Consider the following 21,854-nt stretch of genomic DNA (forward strand, 5'->3'; position numbering starts at 1 on the left):
AAAAGAAGGCCTATGCACATGTAAAGCTCAATGCTCAGCCCAAGCACACACCAGGTGAGCCCCGGAAGTGGATTTCTGCACTATCCGCACTTAGTTACTTATTTTCTGTAATCCTTAGTAACTAGTTTTAGTATAAATAGCACTTTTTACTAATAGACCTAGAAGAACCGGGAGATCTTTGGACATTTATATTACATTTGGGAGGCTGGCCATTCGGCCATGCCTAGCCCTTTTTCTCTTATGTATTTTCAACGGTGGAGTTTCTACACCTCATAGATTAAGGTGCGGAGCTCTACTGTTCTTCATGAATTAATACAAGTACTATTGTTTCTCTTTCAATTCATGCTTACTTCTTCTCCAAGATATACTCTCGTACTTAATTCAGTTAAGTCAGAATGAAGGGGTGACCCGTGACAATCACCCACTATCTTCGTTACTTGCTTAGCCAAGATCCGCATGCCTGACAACCACAAGCGGTCTACATGATATTCAACGTAGTCATTGGACGACATTCGGAGTATATTCTCTTGGGTCTCTAATTCACGGACCGAGTCCATGAGGTTAGAACCTCCGTGGTATAGGCTAGAACTAATTGGCAGCATTCCTGAGATCCGGAAAGTCTAAACCTTGTCTGTGATTTTCCGAGTAGGATCTGGGAAGGAATGACTGTGATGAGCTTCAAACTCGTGAATGTTTGGTGCAGTGACAGTGTGCAAAAGGATAGAGAGATCCTACTCTGAAGCTAGTGAGAACCGACAGATGATTAGCCGTGCAGTAGCTATACCTGGTATTTTTCATCCGAGACGAGAAATCCGACAGTTGATTAGCCATACAGAAACTGTACTTGGTATTTTTCATCCAAGAGGATCATACAGCTTGCCATGGAAGGGAGCACGCATGATTGGATGAAGACAATAGGAAAGCAGAGGTTCAGAAGCAACAAAGCATCTCCAAACGCTTATCTAAAATTCCCACCAATGAATTACATAAGTATTTTATTTTATTTTATGTTTTATTTATCTTTTAATTATTAAAATCTCATAACCATTTGAATCCGCCTGACTAACATTTACAAGATGACCAAAGCTTGCTTCAAGCCGATAATCTCCGTGGGATCGACCCTTACTCACGTAAGGTATTACTTGGACGACCCAGTGCACTTGCTTGTTAGTTGTATCGGAGTTGTGAAAAGTGTGATCACAATTTCATGCCCCAGCCTCTCACCTAGAATTAGAATTGTCTTCACTAAGAGTCCAGTCATTCTACACATAGTGAGTAGAATCCTGTCTCTAGAGCATGTGAAGCTCATTCACGAGAGCACAGGAAGAAAATTCACTGTAAGGGGTGAAGATCTGAGCCCCTACTTACCTCTGTAATGAAGCTGTTCGTCAAGCTAACGACGGTAAAGAAGTGCTTATTAGGAGGCAACCCAACTATTAGTTTTCATTTTCTTTAAGTTTGATATTTTAGTTTTTCTCTTGCTTTTAGATATTTGTGATCATGTGCAACACTTAGAACAGTGACAGAAACACTCAGAACTGAAAATAGAACACCCATGGGAGACCCCCTTACTGGCGTTGAACGCCAGAAAAGGAGGGAGATGGGCGTTCAATGCCAGAAAGGGACCTTTCTGGGAGTTCAACGCCCCAAAGGGATAGGAAAGCTGGCGTTAAACGCCAGCCAGGGAGTAAGGCTAGGCATTCAACGCCCTATAGGGAGCAGCCAGGGCTGCCTCTTAACCCCCTATGGGTGTTCAACGCCTATTCCTGGTGTTGAACGCCAGGTAGGGGGCAGGAAAGGAATGTTCTGTAGCTTTCTTAGGACAGTGGGACCCACAAAATCTCCACCTACCCCACCTTCTTCTCTCTCCTACTTTCTAAACCTAGAAACTCACACCCTACCTTCCCTCTTTCCCATACACCCTCAACCAATCACGTCTATATCACATTTTCCTCTTCCCAAAACCCCATCATATCTTCCATCATTTAATTCCCACCAACCCCATCCACTTCAAATTCAAACTATTCCCACCCGTTTTTCCCTCCCTTATAACCGAACTTTACCCCTCCCACCCCTATAAATACCCCTTCATTCATCTCATTATCCTCACACCTCAACACCCTCTTCCTCTTACTTTATACACTCCACACCCTACTTTCCCTTCCTTAACCCCCTACTTGGCCGAAAGCTTCTCTCCCTTTCCCCTATATATTTTTTCTTCCTTCTACTCTCTTTTTCTCCTTTTATTACTATTTTCTCGAGGACGAGCAAAGTTCTTAAGTTTGGTGTTGCAAAAGCTTTGCTTTTTTACTTCTACCATTCCTAAGTATGGCACCAAAGACAAGTGAAGCCTCAAGGAAGAGAAAGGGAAAGGCTCCTGCCTCCTCTTCCGAACCATGGAAATTATGGAGATTCCTCACTCGAGCCCACCAAGATCACTTCTATGCTATGGTGAGGCACAAAAGGGTGATTTCTAAGGTCCTCTTTAGGCTCAAGGAGGATGAATATTCAGAAATTCTTGAAGAAATTTGGAGAAGGGATTGAGAAATTAGCCCATCCTATCTCGGCTATTGGCACACTAATGGTGCAAGTATTCTATGCCAATGCTTGGGTCACAAAGGGGCATGACACTAGTGTGAACCCACAACCCAAGAACTACCGCACCATGGTCCAAGAGCAACTCTTGGACTTTAGCCCGAAAAGTGTGAGGATGGTGTTGCAATTGCCTCAACTGTAAGGTGACCCACACTCCTACATAAAAAAGGTCAACTCTGATTAGTGGTTGGAGCAAGTGCTCATAGACATCTCTTGGGTCACAAAGGGGCATGACACTAGTGTCAACCCACAACCTAAGCACTACCGCACCATGGTTTGAGAGCAACTATTGGACTTCAGTCCAGAAAGTGTAAGGATGGCGCTCCAACTGCCTCAGATGCTAGGAGACCCACAGTCCTACACTAAAAGGGTCAACTCCGACCAATGACTAGAGTAAGTCCTTGCCGACATTTGTGTGGAAGGATCCCAATGGAGGCTAGATGCACACGGCAAGCCCTACCAACTTTGTAGGCTTGACCTCAAGCCAGTGGCGAGAGGATGGTTGGAGCTTGTGCAACGCTCCATCATAGCTACTAGTAACCGGTCTGAAGTGACTATTGACCGAGCAATAATGGTACACTGCATCATGCTCAGAAATGAAGTGGAGGTGCACGAGGTAATCCCTTAAGAAATATACAAGGTAGCCAAAAAAGCTTCTACCAAGGTAAGGCTAGCCTTCCCACACCTCATCCATCGCATGTGCAACTCAGCTGGGATTAACGTCCTAGGTGACGACCTCATTGAGAAGGATAAGTCCATCACGAAAATAAGGATGGAAAATGTCAGAGAACCGGCACATGAACCACAGCAAGAGCCTATGCAGCCCCCTTTACCAGAAATCTCTGAGATGCCTCAAGGACTGTCTTTTCCTTCCCGAGATTATTGGGATCAACTGAATACATCAATAGGAGAGCTGAGCTCAAACCCGGAGCAGCTAAAGGTGGAGCACACTGAGCACACCAATACCCTCCATGAAATAAGAGAAGATCAGAGACGATTGATGGAGGAGCAACAGAGGCAAGGGCGTGACATAGAGGAGATCAAACGCTCCATTGGATTATCCAGGGAAAGCAGCAGCCACCGCCACTGAGGTTGTTGAGTCCCATTATATCTCTCTGTTTCATTTCTGTTTTCACTGTACTTTTGTTATTTTTTGTCTTTCTTTTCTAAGTTCATGATCACATCTAGTCGTTTGTTACTTTCTAGTTTATTTTCTTGTTTTATTTTTGTTATAAGATTCCTCTGTATCCTCACCATGCTCAAAAGAAAAATTATTTGAAAAAAATAGTGAGATGCATAAGTTTTAAGTATATCATGAGTTATTTCAATTAATCTGATGTGGTGGCCTTGCATTTTTCTTCTGAATGTATGAATTAACAGTGCATAATTGATGTTAAATTAAGAATGTTGACTCTTGAAGAATAAAGAATTTAGAGAAGTATTATGGACTCTCTGAAAAATAAAAAAAAATTATTGATTCTTGAAGCAAGAAAAAACAGCAGAAAAAGAAAAAAAAGAGAAAGAAAAAGGAATGCTCATAAAAGAAAAATCAAAAGAGCAAGGATCCAAGGATTTGAGCATCAATAGTTAGGAGGGTTAGAAATTAAGCCTAAAAAGCTCAAATGAGTTGCTATCCCTAACTAAATGCTTGTGGTGTGAAGGTGTCAAGTGAAAAGCTTAAAGTCGTGATCCAAAAGCAAAAGAGTATGCTTAAAAACTCTGGACACCACTGACTAGGAATTTAAGCACAGCTAAATTCGAAGCCAAGGGGTTCCCTCAGTTAAGTGCCTATGGCGTTTATGTATCCAGTGGTAATACGGAAAAATAAAACGCTTAGAGTCACGACTAGGTTAAAAAGGGTGCAAAGCACCAAAAAAAGTTGTGTTCAAGAATCAAGAAGGGCTAAAATAAGAGAATCAATAATATCATCTGGACTCTAGTTCCAAGAGATGTCAATAATTCTGAACTTCAAAGGAAAGTGAAATGACAAAACTGTTCAGAAGTAAAGAGCTATTAGCCCCGCTCATCATTTGGAACTGAGCTTCGGTGAAAAAACTTTAAAACTTATTATATCTCTCTCTTCTTTTAGTCGTACTTGTTTTTGGTTGTTTGAGAAAAAGCAATAGTTTAAGTTTAGTGTTCTGATGAGTGAATATTTTATACACCTTTTGAGGCTATTTTCTTAGTGTTTTTAATATATTTTGTCAAGTTTTATTATGTTTTAGTAGGTTTTAATGCAAAATTCACTTTTTGGATGGTACTTTGAGCTTTTATGTTTTTCTTATGATTTTAGGTAAATTTTGGGTGAATTTGGAAAGTTTTGGCAAAGTCTGATTCAGAGGAAAGAAAAGCGTAGCAGATGCTATCAGAATCTGGCCTCCGTGCATTCAAACGAGCATTTATGCAGCTACAGAGGTCCAAATGATACGTTCTCAATGGCGTTGGAAAGCTAACACGGGCTTTCCAGCAATATATAATGGTCTATACTAGGGTTATTTTGAGTATTTTGGAAACTTAGGACTTGTATATACTTCTGTAATTATCTTCCGGCTAGCCTTAGCTTCATAGGTTGAGCCTGAAGTTTGAATATTTGTATCCTTGGCACTCTGTTCTTATCATATATATCTATCTTTTCTTTTCTTCGTTTGCAAGTAATCGTTAGCTTGAGCGTTGCGCTTTTATTTTTCACAATTTTGATTAACCAACTTTCAAGGCTCCTCGAATATTATATTCTTTCACTTATACTATGTATGTATATTTTATTTTTGAGGTCGTAATATCATACCACCTCTGTTTTACGACTTAAGCATAAAGCTCTGTGTGGTAGGGTGTTACAGAACCTCCCCTAAAACTCGGATTTTTCATCCTTGAAAGGTTCTATCCAAACCAAACATCTCTCAAACTCTTCTCAACTTTTCCAATACCAAAAAATTCCTCAACATATATAAACCAAATTTCCAATATCAATGTATTTCTTTTCTTATCTTAATTTATCTTTAACTTATTAAATTTTCACATATTAGGACAACAAATAATTTGTCCAAATCTTAATTATTATAACTATTAATTCCTTTTTAATCCGTTATCAATTTCATTTAATTACGAAAAATCATCTTAAATTATCAAAAATTTAATTAATTAAACTTTAATAGAAATAATCAAGCCATAAAACGCTCATAAACTCAAATGCACATATTATCTAAACTTTCAAAGCATTCCGAATTCGTAAAACAAATATCTCCTACCTCGGTTAGCCGAAACTCAGAAATTAAACGCGACAAACCCCCTTTTTATTTTTAATTCTAGCAGCGGCAGTAATCTTGATGATTTCCAAACAATAATAACGACGACATCAAGGATCACAACAATAACTTATCTGACATAAATTAGAATTAACGCGAAATGAATGTTAGGCGAAATTAGAACAAAGTATCATGGTGAAGGAGGCAAAATCACTTTCAGTCTCACCATGAAGAACAACCTCAATAACTATAATACTCGCGACAGCTGCAACGACAACAACAATTCTAGTAGCAACAATAGCAACTTTGGAAAGGAGATATCGACAGCGGCTGAAAGCAAGGTAAGGGCAAAATGGAGCAGATCATTAAAGAAGCAATAACGACAATAATGGTTGCAGAACAAAATCAGTCTTACCAGAGAAAACAAGGAAATGGAGCAGTAGCAGCTTTGGTGACCCTCATCGGCAAAAATAGAACCGATAGAAACAACACAAAGCTAGGCAAGTTGGCAGAGGCTCCAGCGGTGGTGTCGACTACAACAGCACTGCTTCCTGGCGATTAAGGCACGGCGGGAAAGTCTCCAGCAGCGGATGTGGAAAGGTGATAGCAGCTCAGCGACGAGCTCCAGAGAAGCTCCCTCTTCTCTCTCCCATTCGCGCTCCTCTTCCCGATTCTATTTAGCGACGGTGGTAGCCCTAATAGGGACGACGACGATAAGACGCGATAGCGATGAGGCTAGTAGCAACTGTAAGAACTGGCTTAACCGCTTTAGTAAAATAATAATTTTGAAGTGTCCAGAGTAGATTCAAAATTTATAAGTTTTAATTTGAAAATTTAAAGGTAAAATTTGATTTTAATGAATTTTTCTAAGTTGGAAAATGTATCCTTTTCAAAAAGTTTTTGTAAAAATGCGTACTGGTGCTTAAGCCGACAGTACCGGCTCTAGTCTCTCCATTACCACATATTTTGGAAAATAAGATTTTGAAAATTGATTTATTATTTCGAAAGGCGTATTCAGCTCATTCTTGCCCTAATATGATGAGAGGGACGTTGAAAGAAATAAGAGAGGAAGAAGAGAGTGTACTATTCACCTCCTCCTTCTTTTGGCCATAACTTGAGCTACGGAGTTCCGATTGATGAGCCGTTTATGGCCACGCGAAGATCTTGACGAGATCTTCATTTCTATCTAGGTTTTTCTGGTAAGATTTTGAAACTCAAGCTCCAGTTTTCAGCCCTAGATTTCTATATTTTTTGGTTAGAGTTTTTGAGTAGATTTTGTGATTTTGCTTGGAATGATAGTGTGACAGGCACTATATCCTTGGAATGATTTATGATGAAATAGATGTTGTTGTTATTTTCCTTCTCTATCGCAAGAGTGTGCTGGGCACTATATCCTCGGAATGAGCATGCAAGTGTGCCAGGCACTATATCCTCAGAACGATAGTGTGCCAAGCACTATATCCTCGGAACAAAAGCGTGCCAGGTGTTATATCCTCGAACGCGACAGAAAGGCGACATCCAAATGGATGTGTCAGGTTGGCATTTATAGACCGACAACTGATATCACGAGCTAATAGGATAGGCATTCATCATGTGCATCTTCTATGTGTTTTGTTTACTTTGCCTAATTGCATCTCTTGCCTAAATGAATAATATGCTTATTTGCTAGTTGTTTTACTTGCTGTACATGTATATTACTTGTGTTTTACTTGCTTGTATTATCTGTGATTGTCTGGTGCTGAGAAGGTTAGGTAGGCGGTGGTGATGGGATCACATGGAGGCTAGGTTGGCGAAGGCTGTGGGATACAGCGATGTGATTAGTATTAGTACAATCTCCCTACGTTTAGATAACCCTGTTTATGGTTTAAGTTTTTTATTTATTTTATTCTAAGCTTGAATATCTGTATTGATGTGAAGTTCTAGGATTGCCTTCAGCGTCCCAGAACCTTACATCTTATATATTGGGCACTATTACCATACTGAAAACTTTCGGTTCTCATTCCATACTTTCGTTTATATGCAGGTGGAAACCCACCTCGGTGAGTTGCGAGACAGTGACAGAGCGGAGGACCTTGATTATCTTTTAGAGTCTTTTGAACTCTTTTGTTTAGATTCTCTCACTTTTGTATTTAAATTTGTTGCCTTAAAGGCTTTGTTTTCTAAAAACTCCGAGAGATAGGTTGTTGCTATTTTAAAACTCCAAAACTCTGTTGTATTAAGTTTGACTAGCCGGCCTAAACTCCGCAGGCTGTGATTAGTCCTCTTTTGTATATTATACTTATATATATCTTGTTTACTTTAATTATTACCTTGTGTACCCTGGAACTATCTACAAGGTTTTATATATATTATGTCTTGTTTGTTCGTACCTATACGTTTAATTTTCATGTGTGAGCGCTTCGTGTTTCGTGAATTCTGCTTTACGCAAATTAAGCTTTTATTCTTTCAACGGGCTTCTAGTATTACTATTTTCTTATATATATATAATATTATTTGAGCTTTAGAACTATCATGGCACTTTATTATTCTTTGCCTTACGGCTAGAGGTAAGGCTTAGGGTAACGGGGTGTGAGCGGTTCGTCCTCGTGAGCCTGAAGGATGGACCGATTGTGCTTCGTTGCACACTCTGGGTCATTTTTCTTTTATGCTATTTAGGTTATCTGTTTGATATGCATAACATGGTTATTTGTGAGTGCCTTTAGGGATAATTGAAGCACTGAGCTTGGGAGATTGAGACTAATCACCTCGATATCGATTATTTAGTGTGGGAAGACAACCCGAATGGCAATTCGCGGACGAGGTCGATCACGTTCACAGAGAGATAGTGAAGATGACTAGCCTAGTCAATGTGTTTTGAGCTCAACATGTTCAAGAGGACAAGTTCGTGGAGTTTGCAGCATATCGGGTGATGGGTGCGGCTTAGCACTAGTGGCAACGGAAGTAACGACAGATGCTTTTGTGGTTTTTAACTATGATTTTCAGTTTCTAACTGGTATGGTCTTGAATCATGTTGAAAAAGTTTTTGAGGTTTAGAATGATTTTCAAATTTGGTTTGGAACTTTGGTTTAAATGATTTGGTTTTGAAACTAGGTTGGAACTCTTTGGTTAAATGATATGGTTTAAAAGGGAAAGTGAGTTCTATGATTTTGTTAACTTGTGAATTTGGATTGTAATTTAACTTATCAAAAGGGATTCAAATTGAAAGTTTCTGATTTAAGGATTTTAATGAATTTAGGAAAATCATGCTTTAAAGTGATTAATTTACAAATAAATGATTTTGACTCTTTTGAGAAAGTGTTAACAATGAACTCATTTAGATTGAACTTGTTTTAAAGGTTTTGAAAAGTATTACAAAATCGGTATTTAGTTTAAAGGAAAAATTTTGGATTCTTAACCAACGTTAATCAGAGTGACGCAGTGGAAGGTGAGAGGGAACATCGACACGATAAGATGAAGGGGGATATATCACACGGTTCGAATTTTCGAGGGCAAAAATTTTATTAGAAGGGGAGAATGTAAGAACCGGCTTAACCGCTTTAGTAAAATAATAATTTTTAAGTGCCCGGAGTAGATTCAAAATTTAGAAGTTTTAATTTGAAAATTTAAAGGTGAAATTTGATTTCAATGAATTTTTCTGAGTTGGAAAATGTATCTTTTTCGAAAAGTTTTTGTAAAAATGCGTATTGGTGCTTAAGCCAGCAGTACCAGCTCTAGTCTGTCCAGTACCGCGTATTTTGGAAAATAAGATTTTGAAAATTGATTTATTATTTCGAAAGGACAAAAATAATTTAGAATAAAAAACCGGGCGTTAATCTTAAAGATTTTGGCCCAAAGTGGGCCAAACGGGCTAAAAATGCTAATGGGTTGGACCAGGCCCAAACCGGGCCCAAGGCCCAACATATATATGCTCTATTAAAGAGCATTCAGCTCATTCTTGCCCTAATATGATGAGAGGGGTGCAGAAAGAAAGAAGAGAGGAAGAAGAGAGTGCACTATTCACCTCCTCCTTTTTTTGGCCATAACTTGAGCTACGGAGCTCCGATTGACGAGCCATTTGCAGCCACGTGAAGCTCTTGACGAGCTCTTCTTTCTGTGTAGGCTGCTGGTAAGATTTTGAAACTCAAGTTCCAGTTTCCAATCCTAGATTTCTGCATTTTTGGATTATATTTTTTGAGTAAATTTTGTGATTTTTCTTGTTTAGGTGATCTCTAGTAGCAGGTAATTGTCGGATTTTGCCCCAATCACCATTTGATAAGGTAAGGAACCTCTATATCCTTGTAGTTTGATGTAGTGTGAGCTTTAGTTGATAATTCATGGTTATGTTGTATGTATGAAGCTTGTTTTTGGAGTTGGTGGTGGCTTTTGGTTTGGCTTTGGTGGTTTAGAGTTTGGTGGAAGCTTGTTGGAATCAAGTTTGGTGTTTGAGCATATTGGGAATCGGCCAAGATATGGTTTCGGTTTCCTTTATGTAATATATAATATTTCATGAACCTTAGGCTAGTTGACCTTAAGATAGGATTAGACGTTTGGGTGTATGTTTAATTGTATGTGATTCTGATGTTTGAAGATAAGTTGTATGGTGGTGATGATGATATAGAGTTTTGAGATGTGGAATATATGAATTTGATGTTGATTGTTGGTATTTAATGACTATGAAGGTTGACGATGAATGTTGTGATTTATTATTGTTGATGAGGGTTTGTTGATATGGTTGATGATTAATGATGAATATTAATGTTATTGGTAATTGATGGTGAGTGTTGAGATTGTTGATAAATGATGTGAATTATGAATTTTGGATGATGATCAATTGATGCTTGGTGTTGATAAGTATTGTTGGTGATTTGTTATATTTATGAATAATGAGGATTATGAGAATTCATAGTAATAAGTTAATGTCAAATGTTTGTGATGGTTTGGATAGAAGGATATTGATGATTATGATGTGTGATGATATATGTTGATTATAATTTTGGATTTTGGATCTTGTGGTTGATGTGGATATTAGATGTTGGTTGAAGAAATTTGATGTGAACTTAGGTTGAATTTTAAAGTTGAATGAGGTGAGTATTAAATGGTTTAAATGATTGAATGGTTGATTTTTGAGAAATGAGTGGTAAGAACCTTTGTGTTGTTTTGGTATTGTTTGGAATTTGAGTAATTTGGTTTTGAATGGAGAGATTTAGTGAATTTGAGTTTTTAAAGTTTTTGGTAAAAATGAGTTTTGGGCTAACTTTGACGGATCATATCTTGAGCTACGGTTTTTGAAATTGAATATTTTTGTATCAAAATAAAGATAATTCAAAGAGATTTAAAACGGTATCAATTTTGTAGAAATCTGAATTTTGTAGAGAAAGATATGATCGTCGAAATTTGGTATCCGAAATCTGAATTTTGTGAATGCTGCAGAATTTGTGATTTCTGGATTTTGTGCGCACGCACATCCTATGTATTTTTAAATCTGTGTGCACGCACACTCTTGTACGTACGCACACACGGAGATATGGCTGCTGTTGGGAGCGCTAGCATGCTCTGTGCGCGCACACAACCAATGAAGTTTTGCAAGCTGTGCGCACGCACACATTGGAAGGTGCACTCTGTTGAGGGCGTTCGCATACATTGTGCAAATGAGCAGAGTTGGAAATTTTTACTCCTGTGCGTACGCACACCTCTATACGTACGCACACTTCTTGAAAATTCCTATGGGCGTGCGTACGCACACTGCCCTGTTTTTCAACGAAAACCTTGTTTTTAACTGTTTTACCTTCCCGGCAAGCTTGCAAACTTCTGTAGCACTTACTTAAAACCTTTTTCTACCAGTTTTAGGCTTTGAATCAAGAGAGAAAACAATAAGTGAATAACAAGAGGCATTTTGGTTATGAGTTTAGAAGACGGAGACTTAGGTTTCTGAAGTTGTGGGTAAACTAGCGAAGTGTTTTATTGGTAATGGCTTGAGAACTTGTGAATGGATGGTAACTTGTGGAATTGGGAACTGATAATGGTTATTATGAGCTTGATGGATATTGAGGTAGAGTGTGTCAGGCACTATATCCTTGGAATGTTAAGAATTGATAATTGAAAGTGGATTGAGATGAGAAATGGTGATGACTGATGATGATTTGAGGTTAATGGACTTGTTGGATGTGGAAAGTGTGCCAGACACTAAATCCTTGGAATGATAGTATACCAGGCACTATATCCTTGGAATAATTTATGATGAAATAGATGTTGTTTTTGTTTTCCTTCTCTGTCGCAATAGTGTGCCAGGAATTATATCCTTGGAATGAGCATGCAAGTGTGCCAGGCACTATATCCTCAGAACGATAGTGTGCCAAGCACTATATCCTCAGAACAAAAGTGAGCCAGGCGTTATATCCTCAGACGTGACAGAAAGGCAACATCCGAAAGGATATGTCAGGTTGGCATTTATAGACCGACAAGTGATATCACGAGCCAATAGGACAGGCATTCATCATGTGCATCTTCTATGTGTTTTGTTTACTTTGCCTGATTACATCTCTTGCCTAAATGAATAATATGCTTATTTGCTAGTTGTTTTACTTGGTGTACATGTATATTACTTGTGTTTTACTTGCTTGTATTATCTGTGATTGTCTGGTGCTGAGGAGGTTAGCTAGGTGGTGGCGATGGGATCGCATGGAGGTTAGGTTGGCGAAGGCTGTGGGATACAGCGGTGTGATTAGTATTAGTTAGAATCTCCTAAGTTTAGATAGCTGATAAACCCCAATTTTGTGGTTTATCTTGTGCTTATTTTAGGGGATTTTATCACCTTTTCCCATATTTATTCAATGAAATAGCATGGTTTTGCAATTCTCCCTTGATTTGTGCTTAAGTATAAAAACATGCTTTTTAGGCCCTAAAATTGGTGATTTTAATTCACTTTAATTCCATTCGATGCCTTGATATGTTTGTTGAGTGATTTCAGGTTCATAAGGCAAGTATTGGATGGAAGGAATGAAGAAAAAGCATGCAAAGCGGGAGAACTCATGAAGAAATGAAGGAACTGTGAAGCTGTCAAGCCTGACCTCTTCGCACTCAATCAACCATAACTTGAGCTATAGAGGTCCAAATGAGGTAGTTTTAGTTGTGTTGGAAAGCTAACATCCGGGGCTTCAAAATGATATAAAATTTTCCATATTTTGCTTCGCGTATAGGGGCACGCATGCGCCATGTACGCGTGCGCGCCGATGCTCGTGGCCCACTAAAGTGAAATCACCCCCAGCAATTTCTGAAGCACTTTGGGCCCAACCCAACTCATTTCTAACGCTATTTCATGCAGAATTCAAGCTTGGGAAAAGGGGGAACAATTGTTTGAAGTGTTATCATTATGTAGTTTAGTTTCTAGAGAGAGAAGCTCCCTCTTCTCTCTAGAATTAGTGTTCTTAGGTTAATCTCTCTTAGATCTAGTTTTGATTTCATGTTTTCATCTTATTTCTTTTATGAATTCTTGCTTCTACACTTTCATTCTCTTAGTTTGTGATGTTAATTTTACTTTTATGCTCTCTTTTATGTTGATGAACACTTGTTGGATTTGGATTTTCTTTTAATGAAATTTGATTTTGATGTTCTTTTAATTGTTGATTTGAGTTGTGAATTTACTTTTCTTGCAATTGGTAGTTGATAGATTTATTATTCTTGCACTTTTACCATGATTTCCATTTGTACCCACCAAGTGTTTGACAAAATGCTTGGTTGGATTTTAGAGTAGATTTTGAGCATTCTTGGCTTGGAAAGAGTAATTAGGCAATCTTGAGTCATGAAAACCCAACTTATGTTGGTGACCTAGAGTTGTTAGCTAATATTGTTTCCATTGACGCTAATCTTTTGCTAATTCAATTAGTAAGTTGATTAAGACTTTTGGATTGAGATTAGCTAGTCTTATTAGATTTTCTCCGAGTATGAGGATAACATGATACCTTCCTCCATCGTCGGGGATGACGTAACAAGATAATTTTTTGTTATTATTGCAATATGATTGATTAGTCTTGTTTGACATTCTCTCATGGAAGATAACATGATACCTTCTTCCATTTGTTGGAGTTGACTAAATAAGATGAATTAATCATTGTATGACTAGGATAGAAAGCCTATGATCTCAACCCTTGCCATGAATGTCTCTCTCTTTATTACTTGCTTTCTCTTATTTACTTGTCTTCTTTAAATACTTGCATGATTTACTTTTCTTGTCATTTATTTTCCGCCTCTTATAAACAAAACCCCTTGTCCCCTTCATAGCCACTAATCATACACTTCATTGTAATTCCTCGTGAGACGACCCGGAGTCCTGATACTCCGATTAATTCTTATTGGGGTTTGTACTTGTGACAAACAAAATTTTTGATGTGAGAATTATTTGTTGGTTTGGAGCTATGCTTACAACGAAGTAATTCTTTTCTATAAGAAGAAAATCTAGACCTTCGAGCAAAATCTCAATTATCAAAATGGCGCCGTTGCTGGGGAATCGCAATGGTGCTATGTTATTGGCTATTGTATATATTGTGAATAGCTTGAATTTTGGTTTGTTTGTTAGTTTTTCCTAGTTTTAGGATTTAGTTTTATTTATTTCTTATTAGCTTTTATTTTTATTTTCTCTTTTCACCATGAATTCTCATCACTTTGGCTATGAGTGTGGTTCAAACTATGTTGTAGGAAATGGAAGCTTGAATGAGGATGTGCATCAAGGATTTAGAAATCAAAGATGGGAGGAGCCTCAAGCTTATGGACAACCTCCTCCGAACTCTTATGGGTATAATCCTAATCCTAATGCATACCAATCTAATGTATGTGATGACCCTTCTTGTAATTGTCAACCACAACCACCACATACATATGAACCTCCTCCTCAACATAGCCCTCCACAACCATACTCACAAGTCTCATACCACCATTCACCTCCATATGATCCAAACCTACACCCACCATACCAACCACCATATGAAACATATCTAGAGCCACCACCATTCCAACACCAATACTCCCATGAACCACAAAGTCCACATATACTACCTCAAGAATTTTATCAATATGAACCACCTTTCAATTACAACAACCTTCCCTCAAACAATGAACCCTCTCTTCCACCATCGCCTCCCGATGAAGCCCTCATGCTAAAATTAAGAGATCTTGAATCTCATATCTTAAGGCGACATGAGAAGGATGAAAAGAAGTTTAAGGAGTTAAGAGCAAAAATGGCTATCATGGTAGAAGCCATTGGCAACATAGTCTCATCCTGCCTAAGCCTACGCAATCAAGGCACTGCCATTATTGAATGTGGAGAAGCACCCAAAGAGCTTAGTGAGGGAGTGGAATTGGAGCTTCAAGGTGGAGGAGAAGAGTTAAAGCAAGAAGTGCAACAAGAGGAGAAGGTAGAGTTTATTGAACAAAAGGAAGTAGTGGTCGGAAACTTAGGATATGTTGAGTACATAGAGGAGTCACAAATTGAAGAGCCTTCTTCCATGGAGTTTGAAGTTGATGTTGAGGAGGAGAACGCACAACCTCCAAGAAACAATGTGATTGAAGAATTGGAAGAAGTGTTCCAATCAATAGGCCCTCCTATTTATGATGATTCCGCATCAACATATGATCCTTTTGAGTTTGAGAAATCCTTCCCCACTATACTTGGAATTGATGATGAGGTAGATTTTACTCAACCTCCTATTTATGATTTAAGTGATGGGAAAGAACTAGAGGACATTGATGAAGAAGAATGTGAACTTGAGGAAGCTTGGCAAGAGGTAGAACTTGAAGAACCTTGCCAAGTGGTGGAAGCCTCTAAGAGAGGATGGACGGGAGTAGAGCGCGCCTTGTCAAGATCATTGGGAACTCCTCCACCTAGGTTGTCATCTAATCCTTCATTTGAGTGGGTAAAACTTCTAACTCTTAGCTTTATTATCCCACTTGAATTTGATTTGCTTGAGACAGATGGTCAACTTAAGGCGCTTTGCGGAATTAAGCGTAAAAGGAGGATGTTTAGCGGTTAGCGTTGTAAGTATAGGCTCATTATGGTTGAAGCTTCAAGGTGTAAAGGTTGGACTAGTGCTCAATTGGATGGGTCTAGGAGGATGGTTTGGTGCTTCCATGAGAATTCATCTCCCTTGCCAGCCGGAGGAAATCACCATGATCAACTCAAGGATGGGTGTGAAAACAAAGTGTGGGATCCTGGATCGCACAAGGAAGATCAACTTTGGGAGCCTATGGTTTGTGAAGAACTACATCAAAGCTTGGAGTTATTAACTTTGAATGATGAAGCACAATGGAAGTCCAAGCATTGGTGGATGTTCAAGGATTGATTCAAGCACAAGCCACCTTGATGAAGAGCTCCCCATAAGTCCAACTTAAGGACAATAAACAAAAATGTTAGGTGGGAGACAACCCACCATGGTAAACTCTTTCCTTTTTCTCTTTTGTATATATTGGCAGAACTAGTTTAATTTCATGTTTTGAATTGCTTAGTTGAGTTTATTTGGGCGCCTAGTAGGTTAAATAAGGTTTTATGTTGTTTTGGTAGTTGTTTGGAGGTTTGGAATGCTTGGTTTGGTGCAAAAATATAGAAAAATTTTGAAAAAAATAGAGCACCATCCATGCGCACGCGGACTCTACGCGTACGCGTGTCCAAGTATTTTCGGCCATCCACGCGCACGCGTCATGTACGCGTACGCGTGGATTGAGTTTTTCCACCCCCTCCATACATTCACCAGAGAGTTGTGCCTAAAGTGTGCCAACTTTGTGCCCAGGGCATGCGAACGCGTACCTTGCGCGTCCGTGTCGACTCTCTGCCTTGCCATGCACGCGTACGCACACTGCACGCGTACGCGTCACTTTCATTTTCATCAATCCACGCTTACGCGCACATGACGCGCACGCGTGGATTGTCCTGTTTCACTCACCTTCTTTTCTTCTCTTCTTTCCATTTCTTTCCTTCTTCTCTTTTCTCTTCTTTTCTTTCCACCCTTCAAACATCATCCGATACTACCAAACACCATGTAACACCATTTCTTTTAATTAGTTAGTTAGTTTAATTTTTGTTTTCTATTATAAGTGTTGGATTACTAATCTTGTTTACCATTTACTATTGCTTATTACTAATGGGATGTTAGTTTAACATCATTGTTGTTATTGTCATTGTTGGATTCCTTTGTTGAGGTTGTAATTTATTACTTGGTCTTGAATTTTCATGTTGAACATTTGTGAATACCAAGTACATGTTACGTTGCCTTCATGCATCTTAACTCTTTGAATTGCATGTTTTGGCCACCATGCATTCACCATCTATTGTTAGGCAATTGTATATTATCATTGATTTTTTTTTAGGTGATGCTTGTTTGTGGTTTACCCTTATTCACGTCACTTATTTCATGCATTGAGATTGTGGAATTGTGAAATTGGATCGAAAGCTTACCTAGCGATATGTTTTTGAGCTTTGTAAAGCTTTGTGGACCATGCTTGCTATGTGATTGATTTTCACTTCTATCTTCTTTTTTCTAAGTTCCATAGTATCCATGTGTTTCACCTCTATGTCACTTAGGTGTTGCAACAACTTCAATATGTGTCATTGATTTTTGTGTGAGTTTCATATACCATTTTGTTCACTAAGTCTACCTACACATCAATCAATGTCCATGCACTATCCAATTTCACAATGGCTTGATTAATTGCTTGAATGCTTTTATGCTTCTTTACTACTTGTTTGGTTGCCCTAACCTACAAGTCTTTTAAAGTATCTTAAGCACACTAGAATGAGTGAAGTGTATGCTTTCTTTTGTGTAAATGTGACATAGCTTTTTATACTAGTGTGTGTGTGTGTGTTCTAAATCGTGCGTAATTTTAGAACCCACACACCTATTTTTCATCAATGTCACACTGATTCGCTCGTTTAATTCTAATGACTCACCTCATTCCAACAATTCACACTTCCTAGCTTTTGTATATTTTCATCTTACGATGTTTATTTTATTTTTCATGATTGATGCACCGTAAGCAAAAATGGAAGCGGGAGGAAGAACACGCAGCAACTGGTTGACCTACCAGATGAAGGTGGCAACTCGGAGAGTTGCCGTACCCCCTTTCTCATTTAGTGCACCGAGGACGGTGCAAACTTTTAAGTGTGGGGAGGTCGTCCGACCACTCGGCATTTTTGGGTGACAAGTCTCTAATCCCAACACTTTTGTATTTCATTTTAGAATTTTTTAGTTGCATTTTCTTATTTTGCATATGTATATATTAAGCTTAGTCAAAATCATGATATTTTCCAAGGATTTTATCTATAAGGCATCCCAATTGATTGAAAAAAAAATTTTAGAACTTGCTTGAATTATATACTTTGTGGAACATGATTTTTGAGCTAAGAACACAAGCATGTGAGATTTGAGCCTAATTGTGTGGTTACATCATATATAACCACTTATTTTCATTCTTGTGTGCATTATTCTCTTCCTATGATTGTAATCATTGATTTTTTTTATTCTTTATATCCATTATTTTGTGTATACATGTATTTATATGATTGAGGCCATTGTTCAAATAGCTCACTTACCCAAATAGCCTACCTTTTATCTTCCATTGTTAGCCAATCTTGAGCCTATGCTTAATCCATTTGTTCTTAATTGTAGCACATTACAAGCCTAGGTGAAAAACAATAAATGTCCTTAATTTGGATCTTTGATTAGCTTAGGCTAGTGAGAGTGTTTATTATTTGATTTTGGAAAAGTTGGGAACATTGGGTAGAGATAAAAGTGTATTTTTGTATTTGTGTTGAGAATCTTGAGAATTGGGAACATAATCATGTATTAATCATGCGTAAACCATATGCATTGATGTTCTTGTATATATTTTAGTTTGAAAAAAAATGAGAAAAACAAAAAGAAAAAAATAATATATATATAAAAGAAGAAAAAAAGAAAATATCTAGAAAAGAAAGAAAAAGAATTACAATAAAAAGAGGACAAAAATGTCCCAAAGCAAGGTTCAATAAAAGTCAATGCATATGGGTGGTGATCAAAAAGAGAATGCATGAGTATGTGAAAAAAAAAAGTGAGAAATGGATAGCTAGGATTGTTTAGAATTGTATAGGTTGTCATAGGTTAGGTGGGAAGTTTAAGTTAATCAAAGATTCAAATTTCAAGCTCACTTGACCATATGTATCCTACCTTGACCCTAGCCCCATTACAACCTATGGGAAAGCCCTCATGATATTTGTATGCATGCATAAAGTAATTGTTGATTTGTTAGATGAAAAATAAATCTTGGAAAGCATGATTAGGGGAGAATTGAGTGAATTAACCTCATACACTTGAGTGCCTAGAGCGGATACACATCCGGTGAGGGTTCGATCGCTCAATTACATGTCTCCACACATGATCATCTTTCCTTGCAAGTTTGTAAAATTTTTTTGATAATTCAATTCAATTGTGGGTTTGATTTGACTGCTATGGCTTTATCCCTTGTACTTAAATATGTTTTCTTAGAAGTTGATTTGTTTTAACCAAGTGGATGCATTCATGTAGATAGGTTGCAGATAGATAGATTGCATTTAGTTAGTTTGCATTGAATAAATGTTGATGTCCCTTTGCTTCTTTCTTGATTTTAGCATGAGGACATGCTTAGTTTAAGTGTGGGGAGATTTGATAAACCCCAATTTTGTGGTTTATCTTGTGCTTATTTTAGGGAATTTTATCATCTTTTCCCACATTTATTCAATGAAATAGCATGGTTTTGCAATTCTCCCTTGATTTGTGCTTAAGTGTAAAAACATGCTTTTTAGGCCCTAAAATTAGTGATTTTAATTCACTTTAATTCCATTCGATGCCTTGATGTGTTTGTTGAGTGATTTCAGGTTCATAAGGCAAGTATTGGATGGAAGGAATGAAGAAAAAGCATGCAAAGTGAGAGAACTCATGAAGAAATGAAGGAACCGTAAAGTTGTCAAGCCTGACCTCTTTGCACTCAATCGACCATAACTTGAGCTACAGAGATCTAATTGAGGCGGTTCTAGTTGCGTTGGAAAGCTAACATCCGGAGCTTCGAAATGATATAAAATTTGCAATATGTTTCTTTGCGAATAAGGGCGTGCACGCGCCATGTACGCGTGCGCACCGATGCTGCTCGTGGCCCACTAAAGTGAAATCGCCCCCAGCAATTTCTGAAGCACTTTGGGCACAACCCAACTCATTTCTAATGCTATTTCTTGCAGAATTCAAGCTTGGGCAAAGGGGAAGCAATTGTTTTAAGTGTTAGCATCATGTAGTTTAGTTTCTAGAGAGAGAAGCTCCCTCTTCTCTCTAGAATTAGGGTTCTTAGGTTAATCTCTCTTAGATCTAGATTTGATTTCATGTTTTCATCTTATTTATTTTATGAATTCTTGCTTCTACACTTTCATTCTCTTAGTTTGTGATGTTAATTTTACTTTTATGCTCTCTTTTATGTTGATGAACACTTGTTGTATTTGGATTTTCTTTTAATGAAATTTGATTTTGATGTTCTTTTAATTGTTGATTTGAGTTGTGAATTTACTTTTCTTGCAACTGGTAGTTGATAGATTTATTATTCTTGCACTTTTACCATGCTTTCTATTTGTACCCACCAGGTGTTTGACAAAATGCTTAGTTGGGCTTTAGAGTAGATTTTGAGCACTTGGCTTGGAAAAAATAATTAGGCAATCTTGAGTCATGAAAACCCAACTTATGTTGGTGACCTAGAGTTGTTAGCTAATATTGTTTCCATTGACGCTAATCTTTTGCTAATTCAATTAGTAAGTTGATTAAGACTTTTGGATTGAGATTAGCTAGTCTTATTAGATTTTCTCCGAGTATGAGGATAACATGATACCTTCCTCCATCGTCGGGGATGACGTAATAAGATAAATTTTTGTTATTATTGTAATATGATTGATTAGTCTTGTTTGACATTCTCTCATGGAAGATAACATGATATCTTCTTCCATTTGTTGGAGTTGACTAAATAAGATGAATTAATCATTGTATGACTAGGATAGAAAGCCTATGATCTCAACCCTTGCCATGAATGTCTCTCTCTTTATTACTTGCTTTCTCTTATTTACTTGTCTTCTTTAAATACTTGCATAATTTACTTTTCTTGTCATTTATTTTCCGCCTCTTATAAACAAAACCCCTTGTCCCCTTCATAGCCACTAATCATACACTTCATTGTAATTCCTCATGAGACGACCCGGAGTCCTAATACTCCGGTTAATTCTTATTGGAGTTTGTACTTGTGACAACCAAAATATTTGATGTGAGAATTGTTTGTTGGTTTCGAGCTATGCTTACAACGAAGTAATTCTTTTCTATAAGAAGAAAATCTAGACCATCGAGCAAATTTCATTATCAATAACCCTATTTATGGTTTAAATTCTTTATTTATTTTATTCTTAGCTTGAATATCTGTATCGATGTGAAGTTCTAGGATTGCTTTTAGCGTATCGGAACCTTACATCTTATATCTTGGGCACTGTTACCATATTGAGAACCTCCAGTTCTCATTCCATACTTTGTTGTTGTTTTTCAGATGCAGGTCGTAACCCACCTCGGTGAGTTGCGAGACGGTGACAGAGTGGAGGACCTTGATTATCTTTTAGAGAACTCTTTTGTTTAGATTCTTTCACTTTTGTATTTAACTTTGTTGTCTTAAAGGCTTTGTTTTCTAAAAACGCTGAGAGATAGGTTGTTGCTGTTTTAAAACTCCAAAACTCTGTTGTATTAAGTTTGACTAGCCGGCCTAAACTCCGCAGGCTGTGATTAGTCCTCTTTTGTATATTATACTTATATATATCTTGTTTACTTTAATTATTACCTTGTGTACCATGGAGCTATCTACAAGGTTTTATATATATTATGTCTTGTCTGTTCGTACCTATACGTTTAGTTTTTGTGTGAACGTTTCGCGTTTCTGAATTATGCTTTACGCAAATTGAGCTTTTATTCTTTCACTGAGCTTCTAGTATTACTATTTTCTTTTATATATATAATATTATTTGAACTT

At 37.7% G+C, this 21,854-nt stretch overlaps 1 long non-coding RNA gene across 1 annotated transcript in view; it reads left to right on the forward strand.

The window, feature by feature from the left end:
• The window catches only part of LOC107609810, a 32,365-nt gene extending 22,894 nt beyond the window's left edge, over positions 1–9,471 (forward strand). Inside the window, exon 5 of the long non-coding RNA XR_002350191.1 lies at positions 9,446–9,471. This is a non-coding gene — a long non-coding RNA (uncharacterized LOC107609810). The remainder of the gene's footprint in view (positions 1–9,445) is intronic.

Source organism: Arachis ipaensis, chromosome B07 (genome assembly GCF_000816755.2).
Source record: "Arachis ipaensis cultivar K30076 chromosome B07, Araip1.1, whole genome shotgun sequence".
Lineage (NCBI taxonomy): Eukaryota > Viridiplantae > Streptophyta > Magnoliopsida > Fabales > Fabaceae > Arachis > Arachis ipaensis.